General features: G+C 38.4%; 1 pseudogene across 1 annotated transcript; it reads right to left on the bottom strand.

The window, feature by feature from the left end:
- Positions 1-4,796: 4,796 nt before the first annotated feature.
- Positions 4,797-10,242, bottom strand: LOC148740855 (coadhesin-like; annotated as a pseudogene). The gene is made up of 5 exons (XR_015991094.1): positions 9,716-10,242; positions 9,226-9,396; positions 8,204-8,750; positions 6,957-6,986; positions 4,797-6,152 (listed from the first exon to the last, which is right to left on the bottom strand). The product of XR_015991094.1 is annotated as a coadhesin-like (transcript).
- Positions 10,243-15,259: the final 5,017 nt, after the last annotated feature.

Below are 15,259 nucleotides of genomic sequence, written 5' to 3'. Positions count from 1 at the left end.
GCTCTTTTCTCTCTAAATAAGTCTTTCTCTTTTTAAGATCATAGTCCACTTTCCTTCTGTCCTTGGAGCATTCTTGGTCGCTAGTCAAAATGTTTTCATGTAATGATGGCTTTTAATCAAATACACCTTTTTTCTCTTAAATATTTTATAGCGCCTTAGTTGCTATCAAAGTAAGAAGGATGGACATATTTCATTAAATCAACATTAAGTGATGAGAGATTAGCAGTCAAATGTTTTTGCTATTTCCGCCTAGCCCGCAAGCGAGCGCACTCTTTCACTCAGACCAACTCAAAAGAAAAAGAAAAATGCTGGCACTTCTTAAGGCAAAGGTTACTTTTGAAAGGCCAACTTTTCACGAGAATAGCTTTTCTTCTTCAGGGCCAGTGCTGTTATTAAAATGCAATTTATCTCTATAAGAAATTTATTCGTTTTTGGTAAATAAGACATTCAGCAAGCGCCGGTTTCGAGGATTATTCTTTTCAACTGTCAACCATTCAAGGAAGATAACTTAAATGGCTTCCAAGGAAACTTTGAAACTGTTTGTATAAGTATCTGTCACGATCTGACATCTTTTGACTGGAGAGCAAAAAAAACAACAAAACAAAACAAAAATCGCATGCACGCTTTTTAGTGAACCATGGCATGGCAAACACACACTGACGAGTTAAATTAATCTTTGCTCAAAAAACATTCAGAGGATCTTACGGAAAGTATTGTTTATTTCCAACGACAATTAATCTTGGAAGGTTTACCACTGAAAGTCAAATCGTAAGTCAAATCGTAATTGAAAGCAAATGTGTGTTTTGGAGTAGTAAGTCTGTATGTTTGATTTCTGCAACGGCGTGCGTAAATCTGCTCTTTCTTCCACCGAAAACTTCACTGCACCCTAACTCGCCTTATTAGAATGTGTAGAATCCAAAGCGAAGAGTTCACTTGTATTGTATATCAACTTGCATGTGTATCAGTAACTTTTAAGCTGAATTAGGATATCTGAAAAGCATGGCGAACATGGTGAACATTGCACTTTACAATTGGTCTTAATCTCAGGAGATTCAGTTAAAAATATACCCATAAATCGGTCGTGTGCCTTCTTGTTTTCTTCTCTATGTTTCACTTTGATAACTGTATGGTAATGAGGTAAGAGTCAGCTGCACGTCTCTACGTGATCACTTATAGCTTGACCATGTCACGAGAAAACTTGCAGTTTTAACGCCCTTGGATTAACGCCTACCCTGGCGTCTGTCTCGTGATGGTACGGCGCTATCAAGCTGCGTTATTCAATTAATAGAACAGACTGATCATATTGATAAGTTTTCGATGCATCATGTGATTCTTCTGATATTACCGCGACTTCCTTTAAGTGCTCAAATTTTGCTATATGAGTCCACATCACTATCTCGTCGCTTTGCTATGCAGTTGCCATGCAAAAAGCAGTTTTAACTTTCAGTTTTAACGCTCTTCGATTAACGCCTACCCTGGCGTCTGTCTCGTGATGGTACGGCGCTATCAAGCTGCGTTATTCAGTTAATAGAACAGACTGATCATATCGATAAGTTTTCGATGCATCATGTGATTCTTCTGATATTACCGCGACTTCCTTTAAGTGCTCAAATTTTGCTATATGAGTCCTCATCACTATCTCGTCGCTTTGCTATGCAGTTGCCATGCAAAAAGCAGTTTTAACTTGCAGTTTTAACGCTCTTCGATTAACGCCTACCCTGGCGTCTGTCACGTGATGGTACGGCGCTATCAAGCTGCGTTATTCAATTAATAGAACAGACTGATCATATCGATAAGTTTTCGATGCATCATGTGATTCTTTTGATATTACCGCGACTTCCTTTAAGTGCTCAAATTTTGCTATATGAGTCCTCATCACTATCTCGTCGTTTCGCTATGCAGTTGCCATGCAAAAAGCAGTTTCGTTGTTAGTTTTCTTTTTTAACGGTAGATGCGAGACCAGCAAATACTCCATCTAAGTGTTTAAATTTGTAACAAAGGAAAAAAAAGATTTTTTGTCGTTTTTATCCACTATAGTTACTAATTTAGAGCTGTAACCTGACAATTATGACTTTATTCAAAAATGCCTTAAATCAAGAGTCTTTGAGGAATAAGTATAAAGTGCTAGCGTACAAGAAAGAGCCGCATGTGCAGCGAAGTGTCTCTGGAAATCTCACAGTCTTTTAAAAAGAGTCAATGCCAAGCTGGAAAATATTTCCATCAGGACGCTAAAGATGGTTGGACAGAAAAGGTGAAGATTAACACAATCTAGTCTTAGAGGATCGCTTTAATACTGACCTTGAAAAGTAAAGGAAAAAAATACTGAGCTAAAGCGTTGGAGAGGAATTTTTTTAATTTTTATAATTTGCTGATTATTGCTTTAGTTATAACATAAGTGAAAAGATCATCATCATTCAGTAACTTTCTTACTCATTGAATCATGAAATCGGAATGTTGCTAAGCTAACAAGTCGATAGATGTTTGAAACTCAGGTTTGTACAATGATGTGTTCGAAAATTTTCGAAAATGGTGCTTTGAGACAACATTAGAATAAATGTGACTGTGGCTATCTGTTTGGTCGCTTCAGAAAATGGACCAATCTTTAAAATTTGAGTAAGATTGAATGAATCGGGTTTCCACGCGGACGATACTCCAAATGCAGAGTTAACTCTGCCAAAATTTTTCTAAAGATACAGCTAATGAATTGACTAAGGCGACCAGAAGGACTGAGGTTTCAGAAGGGGGATGTGATCGTATTCAAACAAAGAGTGTATCTCATCTCAATTTTCTAAAATGTCCTTTGTTAAGTTCGGTAATAGATGCCAACCTATTTGTAATCTTAGCAGGGTCCAGGTGGGTAATCGATTTGTAAGTAACCAGTTCCACAGCACATGATTTCGCTGATATAACGACTTTGACTGGTAAATTTCTCGAGAGAATATATTTCGCCAGGCCAGTTTTGTAGGCTCCTCCTGCTAATTTTCGAGGGCTTCAGTCTCAGTATGTTCTACTACCTGCAGGTGATATACAGTTAGTAGCATAGCAAGTTGCAGTGTTACGGTTAAAATGTTGCTTCAATTGCATGGAGCTTTCAGATTGATAATTTCATGACAGAAGAGTGACAAAATCAAGAATTACTTACGCCATGCAGGTCAGTTTGGGTTTTTGTGGTGAGACCTTCAGGAAGCTCTGAAAGTCCGCCAATCTGCAGTTTAATGCATGCAGCTTGATAATACGGGAATTTACTAATTTCAGGGTCAGAATGAACGCTAAGAATGGTCGAACTCGTACCAGGTCGCTCAAAAAGCATGTTATTTCGCGCGGCCCCAATTTTGTTGCTGTTGTTGTTGTTGTTGTTGTTGTTGTTGTTGTTGTACGAGGTGCAGACCAAAAAAAGAAAGTTGTGTGCATAGTCTTGTGGCTGGCGTGGTAAGCTAATCAAATTTGCATTAATTGGCCGTGGTATTAGTCAGCATTTAAGAAACCAGTTACCGAAGCGCAGGGTTGGAGAATCTTATCATTCCAGAAAATTTATTTTTCATTTTTCGACGTTCGAGTTGCGCTAAGGGACTGTATGTGCGAGGCCTAAAAGTGCTTAAATTCAAGAAGACGCGCATGTCACACTCGAAAGGTTTAGTTATCGGAGCGCCTCATATGCAAATACAAACCTCACGCACAGTTTTAATTTCAGGCCATTTATCAGCCATGAGTAAAATTTGCTGATTTCAGATCTCAGTTGTCAGTTAAATACGCGTCATTTCTCAGCAGGTTGTTAGATTTTTAGACAGTTATCAGTTTTTCGTCGAGTCTCATGCAGGAACTGAACATCCAAAAGCCCTATGGGCCAGTCAGCAGACTTACCAAAGCTCCCCGGTAACAGAAATGGTAGGATAGTGAACTTGGGGACATAACAACAACTTGGAAATGGCTAGCTTTCAGCCATCTCCGAGTTAAAAATGATCCTAGGTATGATTTCTTTAATTTAAGTTGTTTTGCTTGCAATTCGGTAACCAAAATACACTGGTAAAAGAGTTGAATTGTCAAAAAACGATCATAATTCTTTATTATCAATTTTGGCAAGGGTTTTATGGAATTAATGGTTCACACCTTTAGATAGCATTGCAATCATTTTAGTGTGACTTACTAGGGGTGGTGCCGGCTAATCCTGGAGGGTTTGGAGGGGTGGGGGGTGGGTTTGAACTTTTATCCATAAAACACATTCGAGGCTTAAAAGTATTTCAAGACAGTTATTGAGCAATAACTGGCATAGCGAGACGAGAGCGCGGGGTGCGAGACGAGAAAGGAGAAAATGAGGTTATTTTTGTATTCTCCTCGTCTCGCACTTCGGACATGATGTCTCCCGCTTCGCGCTCGGCGAATTAAGCCCCTGTTATGCGGGTTAGCGTGTCCTTATATATTGAAAATATGGATAAATTGTTTTACCTAAATATTTTTTCATGCATCCAGCAGAACTGGAGTTTGTTTAGCTACGGGAATAACAACCAGCTTTTGTCTAGTTGACGTAAAGGTTAGGACTACAGTAAAACACATGTAGATCCAATTCACTAGAGGTGGTGTACTCCCAAGAGGCCAAAACCATAAGCCACGCCCGTTTCCATCGCGCAGATGGTGTGAAATAACAGCAACTGTAAACAAGTATGAAGGTGATCGAAGCAAGTAACTGTTCTTTGCAAACCGCACTTTGAAGTATTGGCACGACAATGAAGGAAACTGTTGTAATATGACGAACTTGTTTGTCGTTAAGTTGAGGGGAATCCTGTTTAATGTTACTTTTAACACGAGAAAAGTAGAAAAATCTTTTTCTCGTAAAATAATAATAATAGCAATAAATTTTTCAAAAGGCTTCGCGTAAACTATAGATAGACGTTTAAAGATAGACGTTTATTGAGAAGAATACCTTAATAGCAGCTGGAAGCTGAATTGCAAAGGTGTACAAATTATGTAATAGAACTATACAATAAAATCAAACCTAAAAGGGAACTAATTTACATATACAATTGTAATAAATGTTAATTAAAATGTCTTGCGCTTGCTGGAATGAAAGTATCTCTGAACCGATTTGTTTTATATTTATTGTTGGCTAGTTTGGACAAACTTTCAGGATCCCATATGCGTGTAATAACAACAGAATCTATGAATTGCCATTCATTGCAATGTCTTGAATCGATGATGTTGGTCAGAGTGGATTGGTAGGATACTGGACCTGACCTGTTTCAACTACTTTCAACAAGACGCCTACATTGCAAACTGCTAGGGGATCGCAATTTTCTGCAAATTTAAAGGAGAATTCGTACCGCGAGGCAACAGAAGTCGTCAGATTTTCTCAATTGTTCAACTTTTAATTTAACTTGAACAATGTTTACAACCTCGATTTACTTTCCTTAGAATGTAACTGATACCCGTTGTCATATCCTTTATTTTAACAAGTTGTTAAGGCAATAATTAAACTCAATTAAACAGAACTTTCGCCGCTGTCACTAGACAATCGTGTCTTTCAGTCTTACTTGGCTCTGAAACGATACGAAAAAGAAAAAATAAAGGCCAAAAAACATAGTGGGAAACTTCTCTTTACATGAACTAGTCATTCTGGATGGTTCTTTCTCCGACAGAGTTCACACAACATATATCTTTTATTCGGAAAATATTTCAGAGTAATTTCTGATAGTTGAAAGGCTGGCGTGGTAATGAGGATATCGACATGTTTGACTGAGATCTCTAGCCTGAGCAGCTAGGCGAGCGTAAAACCCACTGTTCTCCCCCTTAAATTAAAGGAAACAGAAAGGCCTGCAATGGAAGGCAAAGGCAACCAAAAAAGTCACAGATATTTCCCCAAACGTCTTAACGGCTGGACATGTCAGGTCTAATGTATACTGAGTTCATCAAGGAATTTGGGAACGAGCAAATTTAGCCAATGACGACAGGGTTCTTCTGGGAAAAAGTAAGTCAAAGTCACGATAACTGAGGGACTCAGAGAAGTCTAGCCACTCCACGAGACAAAACCCCTGTACTAACCTTAAGATCGCAAAGGTTACAAGTGAAAGCATAAAGTTCTCCTGCACTATCAGTGTTACAGAGGTCTTCTTATCTATCGGCTTGTTCTCCACATCTGTTCGAATAATCTTCGCATACCTCTTTTGGTGTTTAAGAGAAAAAGTGAGCATTGTAAAAAAAAGGAACAATTTTTTTTCATTGTGATGCAATGAATATATGAGGTTCATATATTTTTGAACTGCGGTATTAGATACGTATGATGTGCGATCCTCGCAGTAGATAGAGCTATTTATGCAATAGCGAAATATATTTTTGAATATATTCAAAAATGTATGAACCTCATATATTCATTGCATCTCATTTATCACTTTCAGGGGTTTATTACGAATCAACTTAACGGCCTGCTCCCAGTTGGCTTGTTAGCTCAATTGGTAAAGCGCTGCACTAGTATCGCAGAGGTCAGTGGTTCGAGTCCCGTACAGGTCTGATTTTTTTCAGGTCTGATTTTCGCTATTGCATAAATAGCGCTATCTACTGCGAGGATCGCACACCATACGTTTTTTTCATTGTATTAGATAGATGACCTACATCCTATTTCCAAAGAGAAAGAATACCAAGCTCAGGGAGATGAAATGAGTTAGATCAGTCATTACTCAGCGCCCGCGTCGTGAAGGGAGGGGATGGATTGGAGGTTTTTAGGAGGGATCACATGTTCGCATGATTTTCAGGCGAAACAGAGGGAGGGATCAGTCGTTGCCAACAAAATACAAAGAGGGACTATGTAAAATTGACTGCCTTTCACAAGCCAATGAGGAAGGATCCTACCGGTCCCTAAATACTTCAAAGCATGTTCTGTGCTTGCGTGGTCATAAATCTCTAGAAAAGATCAGCAAACTGATTCCTATCCAAAATAACTTGTAAAAAACCCATATTTAAGATATTACCTTGCTTAGGATTCTTTCCGGATGACGGAGCTTAGCGTACGAGAGAAAACAAAAAAAATATCAACTTTCGTGAGTAAGGTACCTCTCTGCGTATTTAGCACCATCCTTATAAATAATCAGGTTACTTATTTACCATCTCATTTCCTACTCGCATTCATTGAATAAATATATCTTATCAGACGTTTAGTTGTGTAGTACCGCTGAGTATTTTTACGAGTTGTGCTGTATTTTGACGAGCCCGCAGGACGAGTCAAGTTACAAATAACGAGTAAAAGTACTCAGCGATATGGCAACAAAACGACACGCCAAATTATTATTTCAGTGCGGGCGAATTTCGTAGATATTTATTTATGGTGAGTGGGTGACAGAAGCATGCGAAGTGGAAGGGGAATTGGCGCTTTGTCGTGTTGCTGTTTCTATTTTCTTCAATAAATGACGAAATTTCCCTGTCGTCTAACCGTTTTTATTCGTTCGATTTATCTGATAAACTTGGATCAATATTCACCAGCCAATCCGCCTTTTTGTCGTCAGGAAAAATAATTCAAATTGTCCGCTTTTTTTTTTGTAACTTCAATCCAATAAGTCGCTTGCGCGATGCGGGAAAACCTGTCTAACTGGTTGCCTGGGGCACAAATACCGCGTGACATTTGTACACGTCTCGGGCGTTATTTGTACTCTACGGAGTGTGTTTGGATAATAATTGATAAGTAGCCGGCAAGAAATTTGGTAAATGTTGAGGTCTGTCGTCGAATACAGATAAAGAGTCAATTTCCATTGAATATGGAGTGTAATCCGTGATTGCCTTGGTTTTGATTTAAAAGAAAACTTGCACCATGCTCTAAACCAATAAGGCGGCCACCGGAAACCAATCGTGACTTGGTCGCGCGCCTTTTCCAAAGTTTGTTATGATCGGCTGTTGATTATTTTTGCTATGGTTTTACGGCCGTCAATTAAAAACTGCTCTGTGTTTTGTTGCGAACGCGTTACAAAAAACTGAAAGGTCTGTTTTCCCCCCATTTCCCACTTCGCGTTCCAATGCTTTACACCTGAATCAAAGAGAATACCGGCCGTTATTGGCCTATTTTTCTTGGTTGATGCGTAACAAGTACCTGGCAAACTGAGTCAGCAATATTGAAATGTTGTGCGAGTAAATAGAGTAGCAGCACTGCATACTTTTTACTTATGGATCTAGTAAAAGCAAAACTAACCTTATTTACTTCTCAAAAATCAGGTATTGCAATACTTACCACAGCGATTCTTGTGTAGTATGTCAATTTGCTCGTGGAAATATTTCAGGGCTTCATCTTTCATCTTCACATCTTGCGTTGAATCAGTCATTAGCCTTAGTCTGCCTTTAGACGCCTCAGCTCCTATTCCCACGGCTATCATACGGACACCTGAACTTCGCAAGGACTTAGAGGTAGCTAGCAAGCTCTTAGTGTCGTGCTCTAGGGATTGCTTACCATCAGTTAGTACCACTGCAATCTTATACGTGTCGTATCTTCCCTCTTTAAACACCTCTTTTGTTTTTAACAAGGCCTTGTCGATTCTTGTTCGGCTACCGATGCTACTCACGCTTTGTACGATATCTTGAAATCTTTTGACGCCATAGCTAGGCCTAAATCGAGCCTTAACCTGAACTTTATCAGCGAACAAAACCAGGGCTACTCGAGAATCATCTGGTCCTAGTTTTAGACCTTTCACCATATCCTTTACGAGCTCCTTTGCACCTTTCAACGCTTCACCAATAGTATTTGAAGAGTCTAAAACAAACACCAGGTCTTATTGTGCATCCTGTATCGAATAAAGAAAACCACTTAGTTAGGATATGCACTGGATTTCGCCAGGCAATTACTCTCAATTTTCTATATCTTTCAGTGAAAATTCTACGGTTGCGGTATTATATTCTCTAACGAGGTCCTAATTAAAAACGAATTAAGTAAAAGTCTCCAAGTCTCCAAATTTGTTTAAAATTTGTTTTTAATTTTTACAGTGGTTTACTGAGCCTCCCTGGAAAATGTTATATCTGTTTGAAATTCTAATGAAGGAGAGTATGAAAAGATTATTTTCTCCTTTTACGATAAGCATCACTACGGGAACAAGATAAAACTGGGAATTATTTGAGTACATATGGACATTAGCACTAGCACCACGCCATGTGTCAAGAGATACACAAGATCAAAAGCCTTAATTTTTAAATTTAAAATTGACAAGGTATTAGAACACAGAGGAACAAAATATTTTGTTATTGAACAAAGCTTTGACTTACGAGGGCATTATTCTTCGTTGCACGCAATAGTCTGCACAGCAGGCCCAATGCAAGCCTTTCCACAGTTTGAAGGTGGAGGATTGGTGCAGGTTCTCGTCCGAGTCAAGGTTCCTCCCCCACATGTTGCACTGCACTCAGACTCCGACCAGTCTGTGTAACGACCGTCAAAAACTGCAAATTGACCATGGCAAGGCAATGAGTATCATCTGATTATTGACATCGTGGAAACTTACCAGAAAAGCATTACTGCTTTTTTCAATGGCATGGAGATGGTTAGGAAGAAATCTTTAAAAATTTCGGCTTAAGACGTTATCATGTTGCGCATTTCTTAGGAAAGACGTGCGATTTTTCAAAGGGGTTCAAGTGGTCATAACACAGCGTTATAACTGGAAAATTTGGAAGGACACAAAATCGAATCCGTGCTTCCCCGACACTAGTGGGGTGATACTACCAGATAAAATGAATTGCACCGTTTAAAACGTCCACTTACCACAGGCTTCCTTCATTATATCATTGAGTTTGCGGGAGAGTTCTGCGAAATCTGCATAGTTGAGTATTTCTCCATCTTTTCCTGCCACCTTTCTCAAGTTAGCATCAGCATCCTTTCTCTTTAATTCACTGCCGATACCGGCGACGATTATTTTCACCCCTTTTTCCTGGGAAAAGAAAAACATAATTATCTTCCTTCTGTTCTGGGGTCTTTCGGTGCACAATATCAGTGGCTTAGCTTTCAATTTTCAGCACCCGGGTTTCCTAGTTAATATATTTGCATCGAAAGCTCTTCATAAATACATGTCTTAGCTTAACGCAGAGGGTACACCCCATGTAACTTACCTTCATTGGAATGAACTTTCTAAAATGTAATAATTCAAGAAGCTGATAGAGATTAAAGAAAATGAGCCAAGAAGAGTGTTTGAGTGTTAAGGAAAGCCTACATTTTATCTTAAAACATCGTTGTCCATGCGACAAGTGAAAGTAAAAAATTAAAGCGCTGATATTTGCATCTCTAACAAAAAAACCTTGACAAATACTAAAAGGATTTTTTGATTTTTTTCACCTCCAGTGTTTTCGTGCGATTATTGAAGTCAATTTCTGTCCTGGTATCCCACTTGCGGTCAATCCAAATGTCAAATCCAAACGTATGATGCACGATCCTCGCAGTAGATAGCGCTATTTATGCAATAGCGAAAATCAGACTGCGAGGATCATACGTATGTTGAGGGGTTTTACCACTCGCTTGGCAAATTAACAAGAGGTACTGAGACTCTGTAATTTTCTTCTTTATTCTCTCTCTTGTTCCACTGCTTATTTCTACTACTTATTCCTACTACTTATTTCTACTACTTATTTCTACTACTTTCAGCAAGGAGTGCTCCAGTATTAAATACAAAAATCACAGACATGTTTGGGTTAGCTAACCGTGGGAACTTCCAAAACAGGATGTTCAGTGTGGGTAAAACTCAAGGTCAGTTTTACCAACTCAAACATGACCACCTAGCAAACTAGTTATCTTCAACCATAACAAGGGATTAAAATGTCTAGCACGGTAAGTGCTGAGCCAAGTTCAAGCACACACTAAAAATATATCATCAAAACTATAGATTCATCAAAATAGCACGTAGGGGCGAAAAGGCGAGACTTAATAAAACAAAAGCTAAACCTAAAAATGCTTGAGATATCGAGCCTTGAAAACGCTCTACAACACGTATCTAATACATCATACGTATCTAATACCGCAGTTCAAAATATAAGAACTTCTTATATTCATTGCATCTCATTTATCACTTTCACGGGTTTATTAAGAATCAACTTAACGGCCTGCTCCCAGTTGGCTTGTTAGCTCAATTGGTAGAACGCTGCACTAGTATCGCAGAGGTCAGTGGTTCGAGTCCCGTACAGGCCTGATTTTTTTCAGGTCTGATTTTCGCTATTGCATAAATAGCGCTATCTACTGCGAGGATCGTGCATCATACGTAAAGTGACCTAACTTATATACCGAATCGAAAATGACCCAATCCAACAGGAAAAGGATAGTTGGGGGTGCCAGCCAAGAAATCTCGGCAAAATTGACCAATCAGGTGTAACGAATCAGGCTTATTCGTTGCACAAAAAACCGACTTCCCCCTTTGACCCAGGATACTCTGCTCTTATCCCTCATGAAATCCCCCAGAGGGTTTAAACTACAAGATCATTAAGTCATCACGGACGACCTTCACAAAAAGTCTTCATTCCAAATTTAGAATGATCAAAGAGGAGATGGGAGCTCATCCATCAGGGCCAGGGATATGAAGAACCTTGTCCCAATTCCCAAACGGAAGCAGAACCCCATCTCGCGAACTGTTTCTGAATTTGCAGTACCAAAGTTTTTATTTACAAATGTATGTAGTCTGGCCAAAACTAAGAACAGAGTTCGAGCGGCAGTGGCACTGGAAGCCGATTTGAATAATAAAGACATTGATGTCTGTATTGTATCAGAGACGCATTTAAAACCAGAAATGCCGGATGCTATCGTCAATATTCCTGGCTATTCTATTTTCAGACGGGATAGAAACTGGTCCGGACTGGATAAAAGAAGTAGGGAAGGGATTGCAATCTACGCGAGGAGTAACTTGAACATCATCGATGTTTACAGATGAAAGCTTTACGAGCTTCTGTATGTGATTTTTAAATTACCCTCGGGGCATTTGTTATCAACGTGTGGTATTTATCACCCGCCTAAACCTACATACCAACCTGCGGATTTTTTACGATACTTAACCCACTTAATGGACAATGCACTAGATCAGCATCCTGGTTTGACTATTGTTGCGGGGAGCGATGTGAATCGGCTTGACACTGATGAGCTTATTGCAATGACAGGACGGGACTCTCTTGTGGGTTTTCCCACAAGGGGTGATGCGTATAATTTAAGTATAATCTGATGGGAGATGAGCATATAGAGAGAAAAGGGATTTTTAAATGACAAAGCAAAGAGAGTGGCAGGAAAGCTTGTTCTTTTTTCTTCTTTTCCTTTAAAGTCGTTCTCTATTTAAAACATTATTAGAAGCTTTCTTTTTCTGTTCCCTGAAGAAGCTTAGATGTATCATAACACTAATTCCCCATCCTTTTTTGTTTTTGAAATAGATTAAATACATGAAGTTCATATATTTTGAACTGCGGTATTAGATACGTATGATGCACGATCCTCGCAGTAGATAGCGCTATTTATGCAATAGCGAAAATCAGACCTGAAAAAAATCAGACCTGAAAAAAATCAGGCCTGTACGGGACTCGAACCACTGACCTCTGCGATACTAGTGCAGCGCTCTACCAATTGAGCTAACAAGCCAACTGGGAGCAGGCCGTTAAGTTGGTTCGTAATAAACCCGGGAAAGTGATAAATGAGATAGAATAAATATATGAAGTTCATATATTTTGAACTGCGGTATTATCTACTGCGAGGATCGTGCATCATACGTACTTTTTTGTTTTTGTTTTAGTTTTTTTCATCACCACTTTGTGCAGTTTCTGCATTTTAAGCAGTTTAGATATTATATTATCTAGTTTGTGTTTTTTCTTTGAGCAGCTTTCAATATCATAGCAGGTTGTTTCTAACCTTCTCATAAATATGTTACTCTGTTATACCCGGTTGCTAACCAGGCGGGCATTATAGGTATTTCAGTACTTGAGAACGTATTTTCCTCATTGTTATCTTACAATCAAGCCTTTAAATCTGTTTCACTATTTGTATGACATTTATCAGTTCGCGTTCCTCGAAGAATGTCTTGCTTTTTCTAAATCTAATATAATGTAAAGGTAGTTGTGAACTTTATACAAGACATACAGAGTAAATCGGATCTTGATGGACTTTTTCTTCTGTTTCTTTGTTTGTTTGCTTTTGCTTTAATGTTTTTCCCCCTTAACAAATCATTTCTCCTTTAAGACCATTGTTCACTTTCCTTCTGTTCAAGGAGCATTCATGGTCGGCTGTCGAAATGTTGTCATGTAATGATGGCTATTAATCAGCCCATAAGAATTTTATGGTGCCTCAGTTTAAATCAAAATTAGTAGGATAGACAAATAATTTGTTAAATCAATGTAACGTGATGGGAGATCAGTCGTCAAGTTTTTCCTTTTTTTTTAATCTTTCCTTTGCGAGCAAGTGTATTCTTTTTTTATTCAAACCAACTAAAAAACAAACAAACAAAAAAGAAACAGCTTTTCTTCTCAGGGACCAGTGATGTTATCAAAAAGTATCTTTTTCCTTATGGAGAGATCGATTCGTTGTTGATAGCTAGGACACTCCATCAGCATGAATTTCAAGGACCACTCTTTTCAATTGCCAACGATTCTAGGATGGTCTTTTTTTCGGATCGGATCTACAGGATCACTTTGAAGTCAAATATCAGTGTTGATTTGCATAATTTTAACTAAATGCTGTATCATTAACCTCCATTTATGTAATGATATATAGCTTGATAGAAATCAATTACTTTATAGATGGAGCCCATTAAACTCCCTTATTAGAATGAGTAGAATCCAAAGCGAAGAGTGTATCTGCATGGTTTATCAACCTGCATGAATATTCATAAATGTCAAGCTGAGTTAGGATATCTGTAAAAAAATATAAATCGTGTATAAATCGTGTGCGTGTTTTTTTGTTCTTTTTTACTTTGACAACTTTATGGTAATAAGGTGAGAGTCAGCTGCATGTCTTTTCGTGATTAATTATCGCGTGACCATGTCTCGCGAAAACGTTCAGTTTAACGCCCGTGGATTAACGCCTACCCTGGCGACAGTCTCGTGATGGTATGGCGCTATCCAACTGTGTTTTTCAATTAGTGGGACAGATTGATGATATCGATGTTTTTTTTTTCTTTTTTTTTAAGCGTCTTATGATTCTTTCGATGTTACCGTCGCTTCTTGAAACTTTGTATATGAGATCATATACAATCTCGAGGATCGCAAAAAATGTATGAAATGGGCACAAAAGTAAAGCAAATTTATGAAAAAGAGAAAGTTTGGCGTTTTAGTAATTTAAAGTTAGAATAATACTATATTTTTTCAAAAACAGAAGAGTTTTTTTTGCTTTGGTTATAGGACCGGCAGCCACTCAAGGTTCTCAAACCATCTGAGAGCCACTGACTATAAATATCGTGAATCCGTCGACATGCAGTTGCAAAATTGCGTAATTCATTCTATTTTTCTAAAGGATCCCTTTACGGAACCTTTTGGAAAATTATAGCGACAAAGTTCTATCGCACTTTCTTTTCTCCGAAAAATCGGAAAGTTCAAAATATACTCAGATGGCCATTGTCCCCCTTGTAAAGCAAGGAAAAATTATGCAATTTCGACAAGTTCTTACGCTACAACGCGATGCAATCCCGCTTTTAAAATTTGTGTGCCAACAGATGGTCCTTTATCTCTCGGAAAATATGAATGTGAGATCTGGACGCGCCGCTTACAGACCGCCTATATATAGAATTGGAGGAATTAAAATAAAAGGATAATGCTGTAAGGTGGTGCAAACTTTGATTTGTAAAGATATATTGCAGACCTCTTCAAAGGCCACTTAAGTTGACCTTTATTTTACTTCTACGAAAAAGACGCGTAGTACTTTATTTCAACAGGTTACTTTTTAGACTTAAACGTAACACCACAACCAACCTAAGTTGGTGAATAACATTTTTATTTTTTTCTAATACTAATGCCTGCCAAAAGAACCCAAATAGTTTAGGGCTACAATTACAAGACTCAGTGTAATTACCAAGCGAGCTGATCAAAAAAGGTGTTATTCACATTGAAGAGAAAGACATTATCGAATATTTTTTCTCATTTCTGTGATTTTTCGGCTTCACGGGTGGTCGATGGTTTTTCGTAATTTTCTCAAAAATGTAAAAACTCTAGAACCTAAGACTTAGATCACGATTCTTAGCATAACATAGTTTATCTCTGGACGGTATATCGAGGGGTCCATTTTTTCGACCTTGTGCCACATTTTTTCAATCTCACTCGGTCCTTACCGCCATGAGGGTCGCTATTGAAATGTCCCAAG

This window comes from Stylophora pistillata, chromosome 1 (assembly GCF_964205215.1).
Source record: "Stylophora pistillata chromosome 1, jaStyPist1.2, whole genome shotgun sequence".
Classification (NCBI taxonomy): domain Eukaryota; kingdom Metazoa; phylum Cnidaria; class Anthozoa; order Scleractinia; family Pocilloporidae; genus Stylophora; species Stylophora pistillata.
This window is presented reverse-complemented; position numbering and strand designations above follow the sequence as displayed.